Below are 18,828 nucleotides of genomic sequence, written 5' to 3'. Positions count from 1 at the left end.
CTTTAACTTCCCAGATATAGACTGGAGTACAAGTGCTAGTAATAATAATAGGGCTCAGATTTTTCTGGATGCGATAGCTGATGGATTTCTTCACCAAGTAGTTGAAGAACCAACAAGAGGGGATGCCATTTTAGATTTGGGTTTGGTGAACAGTGAGGACCTCATAGAAGAAATGGTTGAAGGGGACAACCTTGGCTTGAATGATCATGAGCTAATTCAGTTCAAACTAGATGGAAGGTTAATCAAAAATCGATCTGGAACTAGGGCAGTGGTGAGCTGGAGCCGGTTCCCACCGGTTCGCGGGAACCGGTTTTTAAATTTAGAAACCCTTTTAGAACCAGTTGTAAAGGGCTTTTAAATTTAACAAAAGCTCCAGCAGCGCCCTGCCCTGCCCTGCCCCTGGACCCAGCTCACCTGGCTCCAGCTCTGCCTCCTCCTCTGAAGGCTCCCCCTCCGGGCTTCCTGCCAATCAGCTGTTAGCGTGGGAAGCCTGGGAGTGCTGAGAAGAAAGCAGCAGCTTCCTGCAGGTGAGCTGGGGTGGGGGGCATGAGGAGGCCTCTAGGCGCCGCGTGTCCCCTGGCCCCGACCCCAGCTCCAGCTGGCTGGGCGGTGTGGCTCCAGGCTGGCCTCCGGCCCCGACTCCGGCCGGGTGGCGCAGCTCCGGGCCGGCCCTAACTCTGGGCGGCACGGCTCTGGGCGTGGCCCCCGACTCTGGGCCTGGCCCCCGACTCTGGCCCCCAGTCCCGACTGCGGGCTGGCCCCTGATTTCGGGCTGGCCAGCGGCTCTGGCCCAGCCTCCAACTCCAGCTCGGCGCCCGCGGCTCCCAGCCCCAACTCTGGGTGGCGCGGCCCCCATCTCCAGGCAGCGCGGTAAGGGGAGCAGGGAGCAGGGAGAGGGTGTTGGATAGAGGGTGGGGGGTGGATTAGGGTCGAGACTCAGGGTGGTCAGAGAGCAGGGAACAGGGGACTTGATTGGGGGCAAGGGTCCTGGGGGGGGCAGTCAGGAAGGACCAGGGGTTGGATGGGGTGGTGGGAGGCAGTCAGGGGCAGGGGATCCAGGAGCAGTTGGGACAGAGAGAAGGGGTGGTTGGATGGGGCAGGGGTCCCGGGAGGCCATCAGGAAAAAGAGGAGGGGTTGGATAGGGCAAGAGGGGGAGTTTGGGGACAGGGAAGGAGGTTGGATGGGGCAGGAGTCCTGGGGGGCGGGGCAGGAGTCCCGGGCAGCTGGGGGGGGGCACGACCCCCTCATGGGGTGAGGAGGAGGGAACCGGTTGTTAATATTTTGGCAGCTCATCACTGGACTAGGGTTTTTTATTTCAAAAGGGCTAACTTTAAAGAATTAAGGAAATTAGTTAGGGAAGTAGATTGGACTGAAGAACTTGTGGATCTAAAGGCGGAGGAGGCCTGGAATTACTTCAAGTCAAAGTTGCAGAAACTATCAGAAGCCTGCATCCCAAGAAAGGGGAAAAAAATCATAGGCAGGAGTTGTAGACCAAGCTGGATGAGCAAGCATCTCAGAGAGGTGATAAAGAAAAAGCAGAAAGCCTACAAGAAGTGGAAGATGGGAAGATTTAGCAAGGAGAGCTACCTTATTGAGGTCAGATCATGTAGGGATAAAGTGAGAAAGGCCAAAAGCCATGTAGAGTTGGACCTTGCAAAGGGAATTAAAACCCATAGTAAAAGGTTCTATAGCCATATAAATAAGGAGAAAATAAAGAAAGAAGAAGTGGGACCGCTAAACACTGAGAATGGAATGAAGGTTAAGGATAATCTAGGCATGGCCCAATATCTAAACAAATACTTTGCCTCAGTCTTTAATGAGGCTAATGAGGAATAATGGTAGGATGACAAATGGGAATGAGGCTATGGAGGTAGATATTACCACATCCGAAGTAGAAGCCAAACTTGAACAGCTTAATGGGACAAAATCGGAGGGCCCAGATAATCTTCATCCAAGAATATTAAAGGAACTGGCACATGAAATTGCAAGCCCGTTAGCAAGAATTTTTAATGAATCGGTAAACTCAGGGGTTGTACCATACGACTGGAGAATTGCTAACATAGTTCCTATTTTTAAGAAAGGGAAAATAAGTGATCCGAGTAACTATAGGCCTGTTAGTTTGACATCTCTAGTATGTAAGGTCTTGGAAAAAAATTTGAAGGAGAAAGTAGTTAAGGACATTAAGGTTAATGGTAATTGGGACAATATACAACATGGTTTTACAACAGGTAGATCATGCCAAACCAACCTGATCTGCTTCTTTGAGAAGGTAACAGACTTTTTAGACAAAGGAAACGCAGTGGATCTAATTTACTTTGATTTCAGTGAGGCATCTGATATGGTTCCACATGGGGAATTATTAGTTAAATTGGAAAAGATGGGGCTCAATATGAAAACTGAAAGATGGATAAGGAACTGGTTAAAGGGGAGACTACAACGGGTCGTACTGAAAGGTGAACTGTCAGGCTGGAAGGAGGTTACTAGTGGAGTTCCTCAGGGATCAGTTTTGGGACCAATCTTATTTAATCTTTTTATTACTGACCTTGGCACAAAAAGTGGGAATGTGCTAATGAAGTTTGCGGATGACACAAAGCTGGGAGGTATTGCTAATACAGAGAAGGACTGGGATATCCTACAGGAAGATCTGGATGACCTTGTAAACTGGAGTAATAGTAATAGGATGAAATTTAATAGTGAAAAGTGCAAGGTCATGCATTTAGTTGAATTATAAATTGGGGACACATCAGCTGGAAGTAATGCAGGAGAAGGACCTCGGAGTATTGGTTGATCACAGGATGACTATGAGCAGCCAGTGAGATATGGCCATGAAAAAAGCTAATGCAGTTTTAGGATGCATCAGGCGAGGTATTTCCAGCAAATATAAGAAGGTATTAGTATCATTATATAAGGCACTGGTGAGACCTCATCTGGAATACTGTGTGCAGTTCTGGTCTCCCATGTTTAAGAAGGATGAATTCAAACTGGAACAAGTACAGAGATGGGCTATTAGGATGATCCGAGGAATGGAAAACCTGTCTTATGAAAGGAGACTCAAAGAGCTTGGCTTGTTTAGCCTAACCAAAAGAAGGTTGAGGGGGGATATGATTGCTCTCCATAAATATATCAGAGGGATAAATATTAGGGAGGGAGAGGAATTATTTAAGCTTAGTACCAGTGTGGACACAAGAACATATGGATATAAAGTGGACACTAGGAAGTTTAGACTTGAAATCAGATGAAGGTTTCTAACCATTAGAGGAGTGAAGTTCTGGAACAGCCTTCCAAGGGGAGTAGTGGGGGCAAAAGACATATCTGGCTTTATGACTAAGCTTGTAAGTTTATGGAGGGGATGGTATGATGGGATAGCCTAATTTTGGCAATTGATCTTTGATTATCAGCAGGTAAATATGCCCAGTGGTCTGTGATGGGATGTTAGATGGGTTGGGATCTGAGTTACTACAGAGAATTCTTTCCTGGGTGCTGGCTGGTGAGTCTTGCCCACATGCTCAGGGTTTAGCTGATCGCCATATTTGGGGTCGGGAAGGAATTTTCCTCCAGGGCAGATTGGCAGAGGCCCTGGAGGTTTTTCGCCTTCCTCTGCAGCATGGGGCACGGGTCACGGGTCACTTGCGGGAGGATTCTCTGCAGCTTGAGGTCTTCAAACCGCAATTTCAGGACTTCAGTAACTCAGACATAGGCATTTGCTACAGGGGTGGATGGGTGAGATTCTGTGGCCTGCATTGTGCAGGAGGTCAGACTAGATGACCATAATGGTCCCTTCTGACCTTAAAGTCTATGAGTCTATGAGTCTGAGAAAGAGCCCGTTTCTCCTTCTTTGGCCATGACTTTAAAACCTGATATTATTATACATTGCACAATTATGTTAATTACCAGGGTGTCATTAACTTTCCAAAAAGGCCTCACTTGATACTCTCATATAATTTAGTATTATTGTACACAGTCAGTTGATGCATAGAATCATAGACTCATTGAAGATTAGGGTTGGAAGCGACCTCAGGAGGCCATCTGCTCTAAGCAGGACCAACTCCAACTAAATCATCCCAGCCAGGGCTTTGTCAAGCCTCACCTTAAAAACCTCTATGGAAGGAGATTCCACCACCTCCCTAGGTAACCCATTCCAGTGCTCATTCCAGATTCAATTGCTTATCACTGGAGGTTCTGCCCCCACTGTCTTTATAGACCAGTAACTTTGCAATGAATTTTTGTGAGAGTTACCCCTCAAAGTAAAGTTTATTCCTGCTGTGAGGAAGGTGACATGGAGTCTGGTGGTGAAGCAAGCTCCATGCTCTTTCTTTCCACACTTTGTTTGCTGAAAAGAAAATAATTCTGCTTCCTGCTATTTTCTCCTCCAGATGTCTTGATGGTCCTGTTCACTGCTAATCTGTAAACTGAGGTAAACCCACATTCCTTTGTATAGGACAGATCTGTTTCCCGCCCCCCACTCCCAACATACCTGGTTTAAATACACTTTAATAATAATTCCAGAATATATTGATGACACTTCTTGGTGCATACATACATCCTGCAACAGTATCAATGGTTGGTAATTTATTAGTTTTCAAATAATACCTCAGCAGGCACATTTTTACAATAGTGTGCAGCGTGTGAATACAGGGGTGCTCAGTGCCACAGTGATGACAGTAAATATTGTGTTTAGGTTTGAAGATCTGACATCTCTGAAGGCACCAGTGGAATCTGGAGAAAGATGGAAGAATAGCACCTGTCTTGGAAGGAATGGGGCTGCACAGACTGAACTACGAGGGCGTGAAGCTAAAGAAAGGGGACCTGCCTCGGTGAGAAGTCTCTTTGTATTCAGTTTAGGGCATGGACTCAGTAAGGCCTGTACACTTGGTGCCATTGTCTGTGTAACTGAGCTAGTCCGCTCTCCCTGTGCCCACACCGGGCTCTTTCCATGGAGGGACAAAGCTACTATCTTGTTTCTATTCACTTCTGATAAGTGCTTTTTCTTTTTCTTCTTTTAAAGCCTTGTGCAGATTTCCCCTGCCCTCAACAGCCAACATATCAGGCCTGTAGAAGCCCCCAGTATTTGAAAGGGTAACTGGCTGTCAGCTGGGGGAGTTTGCATGGAGTGGGGCTTTATAACTGAGGTAGGTGCCAGAAACTTGTCAGCAGGGTTGTTGTCATTTAGCAAGTGGAAGGAGGTGGTAGCAGGAATGAATGCTTCAGACTGGAGCAGTACTGTGTAAATAACCCAACGTTTGTGTCACACACAGAGGAAAGGGGGGAAGTGCTGGAGGAACAGAAAGAGACTAAAGCCCGTGTCAGTGAAGAGACTGAAACCCCCAGGCCTGTGGTCAGGAGAAAGCACCAGAGCTTGAAGTATTCTTGAACTGAAGTCAGAGGGACACTTAAAAAGGTATTTAATGTGACTCTTCAGACTGTAGTGGGAGGCCACCAATGTTCTGAGAAGCGCTGGCTAGGAATAATAGGTGGAGTTTGACTTCTATATTTGGGAGGGCAAGGGGGTGAGGCTTGGCAGGGGGTCCAGGTGTTGGAGGGTGGAGGTGTCTGGGTACCGTAGGCTTCGGATACAGGAGATGAAACTTGGCAGGGTGGGGATTCAGTTGTGGGGGGCTCAGTGGTGGGGTTCCAGGTGCAGGGGGTGATCTTTGGCGAGGAGGTCTGGATAAGGATGTGTGTGGATGCATGAGGATTGGGCAAAGGGGGGGGCAACTCACTGTACAATGACCCCTCCCCTGCAATTGAGGAGTGATGGGGGCAGGAAGTGTGGGGGGTGGGGTGCAGAGCTTCCTGCAGCCGGGACAGGTTATTGGGGATAAGTTTGACCCAGCCCCAGCTGCTCCATGCAGTGGAAGAGGAAGTTCCGTTCTCCTCCTCCCCACTCCCACCCAGCTGGAACTAGCAGCTGAGGCAGGTGCAGAATTCGCTCTGTCACTCACCTGGGCTTGACATAGGCAATGCTGTACACTGCACAGATGCTTGGGAAGCAGCTCAGCTGCCTAGCTCTCCTAACTGAAAATGGCTCCACACTGGAGCTCTGCCAGGGTCTGTTCTTCTGCCCTCCCCTTACACAACCCACGTGGGGGAAAGAGACCTGTGAGCACAGATTACCTGGTGCACCGCTCACCCCCTCTGTATTCCTCAGGCCCCCTAGGGGTTGGGCGGGGGCAAGCAGCAGCTCGCTGTGCCTGCAGGTCAATTTCCCTATGTGGGCTGTGCAAGGGCATCATCAGGAACTGCTCTGCCACCATCCCCTTACACAGCCAAGCCATATGGGGGAAACTGCAGTGCATGCAGTGTGCTCCCAGCATCACCGCTTGCCCCACCCTCCCTATGGGTATGAAACAGGAGAAATCTAAGCACCCATTCCCCTACACGTGTCACCGCTGCAATGTGTACAGTTTGGGAGTGGGGGAGGCAATGCCTCCCATCGTCCCCCAATCTCTGCCTATGTGAAGAATGTATTGAAAATCACGCACAAAAAGTCTCCTTGTGGTCAAATTTTTGGATACAGAACTTTAAAAATACTGAATCAATTGTATTCATCTGTTGCTGTTTTTAATGAATTTTTGCATAATTTAACTCTGCATTTTTAACCATCTAAATCTATAATTAGTCATCAAATCAGGCTGTAAACATCTCAATGAGCTCATTACAATGTGCATGTCCGCTCTTAGGCCTGGTCTACACTAGGAGGTTATGTCGAATGTAGCAGCATTAAATCGAATTAACCCTGCACCCGTCCACACAAAGAAGCTATTTAGTTCGACATACAGGTCTCTTTAGTTCGATTTCTGTACTCCTCCCCGACGAGGGGAGTAGCGCTAAATTCAACATGGCCGTCGAATTAGGCTAGGTGTGGATGCAATTCAATGGTAATAGCTCCGGCAGCTATCCCACAGTGCACCACTCTGTTGACGCTCTGGACAGCAGTTCGAGCTCGGATGCTCTGACCAGCCACACAGGAAATGCCCCGGGAAAATTTGAATTCCTTTTCCTGTCTGGCCAGTTTGAATCTCATCGTGGCGAGCTCAGCAGCACTGGCAACGATGCAGAGCTCTCCAGCAGAGGTGTCCATGCAATCTCAGAATAGAAAGAGGGCCCCAGCATGGACTGACCGGGAAGTCTTGGATCTGATCGCTGTGTGGGGCGATGAGTCTGTGCTTTTGGAGCTGTGCTCCAAAAAACGGAATGCAAAGACCTACGAGAAGGTCCCAAAGCCATGACAGACAGAGGATACAGCCAGGATACAACGCAGTGCCGCGTGAAAATCAAGGACCTGAGACAAGGCTACCAGAAAATCAAAACGGCAAACGGACGCTCTGGATCCCAGCCCCAGACATGCTGCTTCTACGAGGCACTGCATTGCATTCTAGGTGCGGCCGCCACCACTACCCCACCACTGACCATGAACTCTGACGATGGGATAGTGTCTACGGCCGGTTCCTCGGAGATGTTCGCTGACGGGGAAGATGAGGAAGCAGATGAGGAGGACGAAGCAGTAGACAGCGCTTACAATGCTGATTTCCCTGACAGCCAGGATCTCTTCATCACCCTCACTGAGATCCCCTACCAACCCTCCCTAGCCATTAACCCGGACGCTGAATCAGGGGAAGGATCAGTCGGTACGTGCTTTAAACATGTAAACATTTATTTTTAACAGAGCAGGAATATTAACTATGTGAAAAGAAGGTCAATATATATGGGGATAGAACAGAAATCCTCTTGAGAGATCTCCACGAAGCTCTCCTGGAGGTAATAGAAAAGCCTCCACAGGAGGTTCCTGGGGAGAGCGGCCTTATTGGGTGCTCCGTGGTAGGACACTTTTCCGTGCCAGGCTATCAGCAGGTACTCTGGGAGCATTGCCTCCACGAGCATGGCAGCATAGGCTCCTGGTTTGTGCTGGCTTTCATGCAGCATGCGGTCTTTATCTCTGTCAGTGATCCTCCTCAGGGTGATCTCGCTCAGGGCGTCCTGCTTTGAATTAGGGGAATGTTAGTATTGGGAATGCTTGACTGTTCCTTTACATAACAATAAGCGTCGGTTTACAGCCACGTGGTGGAGGCGGTAGAGGGGCAGCATACAGGGATCTTTCCCGGGGACAGCCGCGAGGGGGTGGAACAGGGGCAGAGTTCATGCTTTCCGGATTGCCTGCAACAGGAGGGCACTGCTATACATTAAGTTTTAAGCAGCCAAAAGTCTACGGCTTACCATGCCTGCCTGCTCCACGGATTCTGCTGTCCTGCCCCGCTTGTCTGATCTCCAGTGCAAGACCCCAGGCAATGAATGCGAAGGCCGAAAATTCAAACTTGTCCTGAGTGCGCATAAGATAGGTGCTGTGCATGGTCTTGTTCACAGAGACAGACTAGACTATGTTCATTGTTCGCAAAAATGTATCTTTGTCAGGAATTCACTCCCTTTTTCTCATCACACAGCTGCAACTGTTTCCCGACCTGCCCCGGCATCCCCCTCAAAGAGGCTGGCGCAGATTAGGCGGCGGAAGAAAAGGACACACGACGAGATGTTCTCTGAACTTATGGGCTGCTCCCGAGCCGAGGCGGCACAGCAGACCCAGTGGAGGGAGACCCTCTCTCAGCAGCAGTGCTCACACAGCGAACGGGAGGACAGGTGGCGGCAGGAAGACAAGCAGGCGACTCAAACGCTGCTTGGACTAATGAGGGAGCAAACGGACACGCTCCTGCGCCTTGTAGATATTCTGCAGGACCGCAGGCAGGAGGACAGAGCCCCACTGCAGTGCATCTGCAACCGCCCTCCCCCGCCACAAAGTCCCATACCCCCCTCACCCAAAGTGACAAGAAAGAGGGGCGCCAGGGGCCGTGAAAATTGTCACTCCACCCCTGCAGAGTGCTCAATTACCAAAAAGCTCTCATTCCCTAAATTTTGAGACGTCCTTTCCTTCCTGCCTCACCCAAGCCCCCATCCCAGTTTCATCCCCTAACTGTCTAGGTGATAATAAAAAAGACTTTTCTGTTAATTACTGTTTCTGCCATGTTCTTTTAGAGGAGACTGTGTTTCAAGGGGGGAAGGGGGTTGGTAATTGGACAGGACAGTCACCTTTACCAGGGTACAGACACGGGGGCAGGTTCAGCAGCAGGTCACACACACAGTGCAGTCTCTAGGCACCCTGGTCGGTATGGAAGGTTGTTTTCATGTTCTGTTTTGGGGGAGCTATGTGACTTTGTGGCGGGGGAGGGTGGTTAGAGATCTTATGCAGCGGTCCTTATCCTGGATCACAGAGCCACGCAGCAGCGGATCTGTAACCGTCCTCCCCCACCACAAGGTCACATAGCCCCCATACACAGAGTCTCGAAAAGGAGGGGTGGCAGGCTCCGTTGAAACAACCAGTCCGCCACCGCGCACCGCTCTAGGAGCAGGAGCCTGTCATTCCTCGAGTTTAGAAGCGGTCTTTACATCACTACACACCCTACCCACTACAGTCTGCATCCCAGTTTTAACCCTTTACCGCGAAATCAGTAATAAAGAAAACGGTGTTAATTAACAAAGTTCCATGCATTTTATTTTTAAACTTGTGTTGGAAGTGGGGACGCGGGGTGAACGGGGTATGTAACTGCAGAGGATAGTCAACATTAACTGGGTAAAGAAACGGGGGCAGATTCAGCTTCTCTGTAAAGAAACTTAATAGTCACAGGTTACCCTGCTGACCGAGGAACCTAGCTTTCAAAGGCTCCTGGATGCACAGCGCTTCCCGCTGGGCTCTTCTAATTGCACGGCTGTCTGGCCTGGCGTAATCAGCAGCCAGGCTATTTGTCTCAACCTCCCATCCCGCCATAAAGGTCTCCCCCTTGCTCTCACAGAGATTGTGGAGCACACAGCAAGCTGCAATAACAATGGGGATATTGGTTTCGCTGAGATCTGAGCAAGTCAGTAAGCTTCTCCATCTCCCCTTGAGATGTCCAAAAGCACACTCCACCACCATTCTGCACTTGCTCAGCCGGTAGTTGAAGAGTTCTTTGTCACTGTCCATGGCGCCTGTATAGGGCTTCATGAGCCAGGGCATTAGTGGGTAGGCTGGGTCCCCGAGGATCACTGTAGGCATCTCCACATCCCCAACAGTTATTTTGTGGTCCGGGAAGAAAGTACCTTCCTGCAGGCATCTAAACAGACCAGAGTTCCTGAAAACACGTGCGTCATGAACCTTGCCCGCCCACCCGACGTTGATGTTGGTAAAACGTCCCCTATGGTCCACCAGTGCTTGCAGCACCATTGAAAAGTAGCCCTTTCGGTTAATATACTGGCTGGCCTGGTGGTCCGGTCCCAGGATAGGGATGTGAGTTCTATCTATAGCCCCACCGCAGTTTGGGAATCCCATCGCGGCAAAGCCATCTATGATGACCTGAACGTTTCCCAGGGTCACTACCTTTGAGAGCAGTAGCTCAATGATTGCGTTGGCTACTTGCATCACAGCAACCCTCACGGTAGATTTGCCCACACCATAGTGGTTCGCTACTGACCGGTAGCTGTCTGGCGTTGCAAGTTTCCAGAGGGCTATGGCCACTCACTTCTGCACAGTGAGGGCTGCTCGCATCCGGGTGTCCTTGCGCTTCAGGGCAGGGGACAGCAAGTCACACAGTTCAAGGAAAGTTCCCTTACGCATCCTAAAGTTTCACAGCCACTGTGATTCATCCCAGACCTGCAGCACTATGCATTCCCACCAGTCCGTGCTTGTTTCCCGGGCCCAGAATCGCCGTTCCACAGCATGAACATGACCCATTGCCACCATGATGTCCTCGGCGCGGGGTCCCGTGCTTTGTGAGAGATCTGTGCCACTCTCAGACTTCATGTCCTCACCGCGCTGCCGTAGCCTCCTCGCCCGATTTCTCAGCATCTCACTGTGAAAAAGGTGGACAATAATGTGCGAGGAGTTGACAACAGCCATAACTGCAGCGATGATCGCAGCGGGCTCCATGCTCGCAGTGCTGTGGCGTCCGCACTGTCACTGACCAGAAAAGTGCGCGAACTGATTTCCCGCTGGCGCTTTCAGGGAGGGAGGGTGGGAGTGATGGTTGAATGACGACAGTTACCCAAAACCACCCTCGACACATTTTTTCCCCCAGCAGGCATTGGGGCTCAACCCAGAATTCCAATGGGCAGCGGGAACTGTGGGATAGCTGCCCACAGTGCACCGCTTCCAATGTCGACCCTTGCCCCGTTAGTGTGGACTCACAAAGTCGAATTACTGTCCTTCGTGTGGATACACACGTTCGACTTTGTAAGGTCGGTTCCACAAAGTCGATTTAAGTAAAATCGAACTACTCTGGTAGTGTAGACATACCCTTAGGCTCAGAGATTCAAAGCATCTTCTGTTACCCATATTCCATTGAAGGCCCATGGAAATTAGGTACTTAACTATCTTAGGCTCCTTTGAAAATCCCAATCAAACTGAGACAAAATTTGGGGAGTGGAAAATTATGTAGAGCTCCAGTCACTGACACAGAGTGATCTGAATTGCTTGAGTGCAAACATTTTAAAATGTAACAAAGAATGTAGGCCATGCTTACAGGATAGGGATTCTATCGTGAGAAGCAGTGACTCTGAAAAAGACTTGGGGGTCATAGTGGGTAATCAGCTGCACATGAGCTCCCAGTGCGACCCTGTGACCAAAAGGTTTAATGCAATTATTGGATGCATAAACACAGGAATCTTGTGTAGGCGGAGACAGATTATTTTACCTCTGCATTTGGCACTGGTATGACTGTTGCTGAAATACTGTGTCTAATTCCATTGTTAATTATTTAAGGAGGATTAGAAGAATGTTGATGAATTGGAGAGGGTTCGGAGAAGAGCCTCAAGAATGATTAAAGGATAGAAAACCTGCTTTATTGTGTTAGATTCAAGGAGCTCAATCTATTTATCTTAAAAAAACAGAAGTTTAATTGGTGACTTGATCACACTCTGTAAGTACCTACATGGGGAACAAATATTTAATAATGGTCTCTTCAATCTAGCAGACAGAGATATAGCACAATCTATCCAATTGCACTAAGTTGAAGCTAGACAAATTCAGCCTGGAAATAAGGTGTACATTTTTAACAGTGAGTAATTAACCACTGGTAAAACTTAGCAAGAATCATGGAGGATTCTCCATCACTGATGATTTTAAAATCAAGACTGGAGTTAAAAAAAAACAAAAAAACAAAGATTTGCTCTAGGAATTATTCAGTGCTGTGCAGTAGGTCAGACTAGATGATCACAATGGTCCCTTCTGGCAGCATTGGGCCTGTGCTGAAGAGGGAGCAACGACTGCCCTCCGTGAGCCCTGTGCCATATCAGGGCAACATTTTGTCTAGTGTGTTTGTGTGTGTGTGTCTGACTATACAGAAGGCAAACCTGGCTTTGCCACTGCCCAGTTCAGAGTACACTCCTTTGGTTTGTGGTCACTAACAAGATACATTTACTTGGTATGGATGGATTAGGTGGTCAGCATTTCTGACTTGTTCATGACATCACTACAAGAGCTGAACTGAGGGGTCTAGCTGTGAATTTCCAAACTGTCAAATGTTTGGGTTTCTTATTCAGGTAAATGTGATTCAGAAATTCCTGGATTTTTATGGCTATTTATTTACTAATTACATCATTCTTGTAAAGAATTTTGCCCTTTAGTTACTGAAACATAATTTCAACTTTAACTACACTTTAACACAGTGTTTGGTGCAAGATGGTCTCTGTGTCTGCAAAATCATTCCTGAGACATATTAGAAACGGAACATGGCTTTCACCATGTCCACTCTTAAATATCCAAGTAAATGGGAAATGATGAGACATCCGGCTTCACCAGGCCTCTTCCCATTCATTACTCATCAGACATTCTTGCAGTGAGAGGGGATGAGGGATGAAACCAGGAAACAATTTCTGCAGTTCAGAGGATGATTGTGATGCGTTCCCTGGGGTGCAACCTGGAACTGGGGTACTGCTGAGCCCTCTCGCTTACCAACCTGGGTTCCCTCTCACATTGTGATGCTGTGACAAGCTGCAAACCTCTCCAGGTACTGCACTTACATAGACATCCACAGGCAGGGATACACCCCGCTGAGTTACATGAATGCTTCTTCCAGTCCTTCAGGAACCAAAAATACAGAGACTCCAGCTGATTCCCACCAGCTCCCCAGCCTAGGACCCCAGAACTGTACTGTCTTGCCCTGGTCAGAAGCCTGAGCAGTGTAAATGTATTACTCAGTCTGCCGCTTCTACAAGGGAAAGTGACTGTGCACCAGCTTTTGTACATTGAGCAGATTTCCCAAGCACTTCGAGCAACACACTGTTTTAGGTAAAATATAAAACAGAAAGATAGATTTTAAGTGATTATAAGTAGTAAGCATAGAGATCAAATTTGGTCACCTAAGAAATAAAAAATAAGATCACAACCTGAATTCTATAAACTAGGCAGTGTTTGAATCAAGCAATGTCTCAACCTGATAGACAATAAAAGCAGGTCACAGATCTTCCAAGTGGATTTTCTTAATACACAGTTTGGGAATTTCCTTTTCAGCCTGGGAGCACCTCCTCAGTTCAGTCTTTGCTCTCCAGACACATTTCCAGGTGTTGAGTTGTGGGGGGAGTGAGGCCAAATGATGATATTACTTCCCCTCATTTATAGATTCCTCCAGCTTTCTGAAAAGGTCTTTTGCTATGATGAGAATCAAACAGTGTCCATAGTCTATGGTCTCCCTCTGAGAAACCTTCACTATATACAGGTCCTATGATAGTCATTAGTAGTGTGGCCACACTGTCTGGCTTCTCCACTATTGTACCTGAAAGGCTGCTTGTAGGTGTTCCCAACCTCAAAACATCTATTAGTAACACATATAGCATTGCTTCACATACAGCGACAGCACATACAATCCAACAGGATATTAAAGTTCAACATCAAGACTTGTAAAATGATACCTCAGAAGGTGGTGAAGCGCTGGAATGGGTTACCTAGGGAGGTGGTGGAATCTCCTTCCTTAGAGGTTTTTAAGGCCCGGCTTGACAAAGCCCTGGCTGGGGTGATTTAGTTGGGTCTGGTCCTGCTTTGAGCAGGGGGTTGGACTAGATACCTCCTGAGGTCCCTTCCAACCCTCATCTTCTATGATTCTATTATTTTAAGGCACACTTTGTACAAAACATATCATAATTATATGACAGTGGTAAATATGGGGTCCCAAGCTGTTGCTTTGGGGGACAAAGCATTATGGTGATACAATCCCCAGATCATCCGGTAGAACATTCTTATGGAATGGAATCTAAATGTTGTGTTTCTTTCTGTTTCCCATCCAGGTGGATGTGATGTCCCTCAGGAGCAGGTGGGTTTGTGAATTGCACTGAAATGTGCTGGGGAGCTCTGAGGAAAGCTCCCTACCCCTCATGCATCACAACGTGAAGCACTGTGGACCAGTTTGAAGAGTCCCAGACTCTAGACTCCTTCCCCCCGCCATTCCCTACTGACATGGGGGTGTTTAATTTTTCAGTTGAGCCATTTCAATCCATTAGGGAATGTGGAGAATAAAATAAAGGAAAGGGAATAAGATGTGTTAGAAGTGCCTGTGCCATTTGGAGTTGCCTTCCACACTAATTCTTATGTCTCCATATAATCACTAGATCAGAATTTCAACGATCCTCTCCTTCCCCTTCGTGATGTTTGGGGTCCATGTGAAAAAGGCAGTGAGTGATCACAATACATATTATGTTTAGATTTGAAAACCCAATGTCTCCAAACCCATCAGTGGAATCTGGAGAAAGAAGGAAGGACACTGTCTTTCCTGGAGGGAATGTGGCCTCCCAGACTGAGTTATGGGGATGTGAAGGTAAAGAAAGGGGCCCCTGCCCCTCTGAGAATGTATCATTGTAGTTAGTTTAGTCCATAGATTAATGAAGGACTGACCATTTGCTAGCACTTGGTAGTGTAACTGAGCCAGCCCAGCTCTCCCTTTGCCCCCTGTGAGAAATGTTATTCACTGGCCTTTGCCCAGGAGCTGAAGGCTATGTCCCCCCTCCTGACTCTTTCTCCCAGAGTGTTGTTCAGGCTTCTTCTCTCCAAGTCGCTAGCATCCTACTGAATCTTCCATACATCCTGCTCAGGGATTCTTAAGGTAACACAAATTTTGTGTCAAGTATCAGAGGGGTAGCCGTGTTAGTCTGGATCTGTAAAAGCAACAAAGAATCCTGTGGCACCTTATAGACTAACAGACGTTTTGGAGCATGAGCTTTCGTGGGTGAATATCCACTTCGTCGGATGCAAATTTTGTGGGTGGAGAAACCACAGAGCAGACTCCCCACAGGGAAGGTGTCAGACAGCAGGACACTTACTTCCCCATCGCTCTGAGAAGGGCCTCTAAGCAAGCCCTGAAGCTTAGTGATGGCATCTGGATTAGGCAGGAAGGTTCCCTACGTATGAGAGAGCCCTTGTCTCTCCAGCAGCAGCCTGTCAGTCACCTGCTCCCACTGGTGGGATGGCGGATCTCAGGGATCCCCAGGTGCTCAGACCCCAGGGATGGACACAGTGTAACGATTTGAGCAGGAAGGAATGTAGTATCTCTGCCTTGTTACCTGCAATCCCACTTTCCTGTGCCACTGCTTTAAAGGACCAAAGCTTAGATGTATCACTAGATGTTTTTCTGTTACTGACACCAAGGTCAGGAGGGTAGTGAGTGGGTAAAATCCAATTCAACTTGTTGAAAGGGTTGGATGGCTGAGAAAACCTCCTGTGTGTTTAAACAGACGTTTCTATGTTTGAAAAAGCAGTAAGAATAGGGTTAATAGCTACATAGACTAATATTTGAGACTCATGGTCTTCTTAATTTGAACAAACACAACACTGCCTGCTATATTCAAACAGGAAGTTTGGACTAATATGTCATATAAACCCCATGGGCGGGTTCCATTAAGGTATGTGTGGTATGGAATTTATTATCTAAGCAGAACATTTTATTGGAATATTTAAATGAAATGTTTAATAGGGTTCAAATTAATGAAATCAGAAATGGGACAGTACCTGACATTGTTTACTGTGTCTCACTCTGGTGTTTGCCATGTAAGCTCTAGTGAAGTTCCTGTTGCTGAAATGACCAAATCTTTGCCCATGCTCTGATTGTAAAAACTGATTTTCTGTCTCATCCCAGGATGTGAGGCTGGATCCAGCCACAGCCCATCCCTGACTCGTCCTGTCTGAGGATCGGAAAAGTGTGAGATGTGGAGACACTTGGCAGGATCTGCCAAACAATCCCGAGCAATTTGATTTTTTGATTTCTGTCCTAGGATCTGAGGGTTTCACCTCAGAGAGACATTACTGGGAGGTGGAGGTGGGGAAAACTGGTGACTGGGCTATTGGGGTTGCCAGATGTTCTGTGAGGAGGAAGGGAGGGATCCCCCTCAAACCTGAGGAGGGGATTTGGGTTCTCACCTCCTATAAGATATTACAGTTTCTGCATAAGACACCCAGGAAGCTTGGAGTTTATTTGAACTATGCAAGTAATGAGGTGACATTTTACAATGCAGAGAACATGGCTCTGATTTACTCTGTCACTGCTGAATTTACTGAGAAAGTTTTCCCTTTCTTCCACCTCTGGACTACAGGATCCTATATCAAGCTGTGCCCCTGCCAGAGATGAATATTCGACTTTATCCACTGAACAGTTTAGAACAGAAATACTGACTTCAACTGATCATTCACCCAAAAAAAGAAAAGTTTTGATTCCTGGGGTAACTCATCACAGTTGTTATCTGAGCTCTAACTTTGTATTTTACTCTTCATGCAGACAGGGGTAGGGGCTGGGGGGAAGGGAGTGCTGTGCAAATACATTACTGTTTGCCAAGAAGATAATAGCTTTATGTAAATTCAAAATATAACCAAGGTTTCTTGACTGTTATCCACATCCTGAATGTCAGCACAGCTGAGGCCTGGTCTACACTTAAAATTTAGGTCAACATAGTAATGGTGAATAATTCACACCACAAGCACTGTATTTAAGACAACCTAATCACCATTGTGGATGTGGCTAAGTTGACAGAAGAATGCTTCCATTGACCCTGGCTGGGATGATTTAGTTGGGGATTGGTCCTGCTTTGAGCAGGGGGTTGGACTAGATATCTCCTGACGTCCCTTCCAACCCTGATATTCTATGATTCTATGACCTAGCTACCATTGCTTTGGGCAGTGGATTACCTACAGTGGTGAGGAAAAGACAACTTTCCATCACAGTAGAACGCGTCCATCTATGGTGCTACAGCTGTATAAGTGTGGTGCTGTAGCTGTGCCATTGTAGCGCTTGTAGTGTAGACATGGCCTCAGGCTCCCTCAACTACCTGAAAGGGGGTTCCAAAGAGGATGGATCTAGACTGTTCTCAGTGGTAGAAGATGACAGAACAAGGAGCAATGGTCTCAAGTTGCAGTGGGGGAGGTTTAGGTTGGACATTAGGAAAAACTTTTTCACTAGGAGGGTGGTGAAGCACTGGAATGGGTTACCTAGGGAGGTGGTGGAATCTCCTTCCTTAGAGGTTTTTAAGGTCAGGCTTGACAAAGCCCTGGCTGGGATGATTTAGTTGGGTTTGGTCCTGCTTTGAGCAGGGGGTTGGACTAGATACCTCCTGAGGTCCCTTCCAACCCTGAGATTCTATGATTCTATGACCTCTGCCTGAGCACTGCTGTCACCACATTGCAGCATTCTGGGGGGAGGGCATGAGGATCCAGCCTGGGTTTCTGGTATAGTTTGTATATAGTTTTTTTGTTTATATTTTAGAATGCTAGTTATCTCATTTCTTGTATTCTCTAAGGTGCCACAAGTACTCCTGCTGTTATTACTATGGTGGAAGTCACGAGGTGGCTCTGTTATACACACTCTTCTACTTTCTTTTCCTTTGTAAATAAACAAATGCCCCATCCCTGAAAAAATATTGTTATTGGTTATGTGACATCATTTTTCTCTGGTGGGGCAGTTTTATATCTGGTTGCAGGCCCATCAACCTCTACTGCTCCCAATACCTCAGCAGCTCACACTCACTCCAGAACAAGAGGACGTGTTTCTGTGATAACTTATGCTGGGCAGTCTGGACAGGACTAACAAGCAGGTGTGATACCAAAGGGAGACAGGTTCATGGCAAGTGGAAAGGCAAATTGAGAGTCAAGTGGAAAGGCACAGGCAGGTTGCAGAGCTTGAGGACAGAACTGCAACTTGTGAGAGGACACTGGCATTACAGTTTCTGGAACAGAATTGTCATTTGAGGGAGGAAGACAGAGCTCAACAGAAAGACCAATCTGAGTGGCTGCTTTCACTAATGGCTACAAGAATGCAGGCTCTCACACCACAGCCTGAGTCCCCTCCACAGTGCCATGCGCTACATACCAGGAACACGTTGGACAATTCCATGTTTGGGTGCTCCATGCAACCAGGCCTTAGCAGCTGGACAGGGCACATCTATCTCCTGAAGTCCCCCACCTCTGTGCTGGCTCCCTTTACCTTGCAGTCCACAATCCTCCCCGCCACTCCCAGCAGGCACCTGTGCAGCAGCAGCAAGTTCATGCTAAACGCACAAGAAAGGGAAATGAAAACATGCTAGGGGACTGACAAAATTAGGGTGCTTTTTAATGGCCCTGTTTGCACTGTTCAGTGTTTGGTTTATGCACTTTGTTGTATTACTGGTTGTAGTGGTGGTTTATTAGGGTTCTTTCTGTCTTGGAGGCATAAACCACAGGACGGGGCACTGCTACATGGTTCTGACTTAGCACAGCTTTCATTCCCCTTTCTGGAATTGCCAGCTACAGCACAAATGGCTGTCACACTCAGGGTACTAAAGCTGGAGCCTGAACT

The 18,828-nt window shown here is 47.6% G+C and overlaps 1 long non-coding RNA gene across 1 annotated transcript; it reads left to right on the top strand.

Annotated features, from left to right (window-relative positions):
* Nucleotides 1-5,297: 5,297 nt before the first annotated feature.
* Nucleotides 5,298-14,654, top strand: LOC120393789. Its single transcript, XR_005592120.1, has 3 exons — nucleotides 5,298-5,399; nucleotides 14,303-14,328; nucleotides 14,624-14,654. It is a non-coding gene; the product is annotated as an uncharacterized LOC120393789 (long non-coding RNA).
* The last annotated feature ends 4,174 nt before the right edge of the window (nucleotides 14,655-18,828 follow it).

This window comes from Mauremys reevesii, unplaced genomic scaffold (genome assembly GCF_016161935.1).
Source record: "Mauremys reevesii isolate NIE-2019 unplaced genomic scaffold, ASM1616193v1 Contig30, whole genome shotgun sequence".
Lineage (NCBI taxonomy): Eukaryota > Metazoa > Chordata > Testudines > Geoemydidae > Mauremys > Mauremys reevesii.
This window is presented reverse-complemented; position numbering and strand designations above follow the sequence as displayed.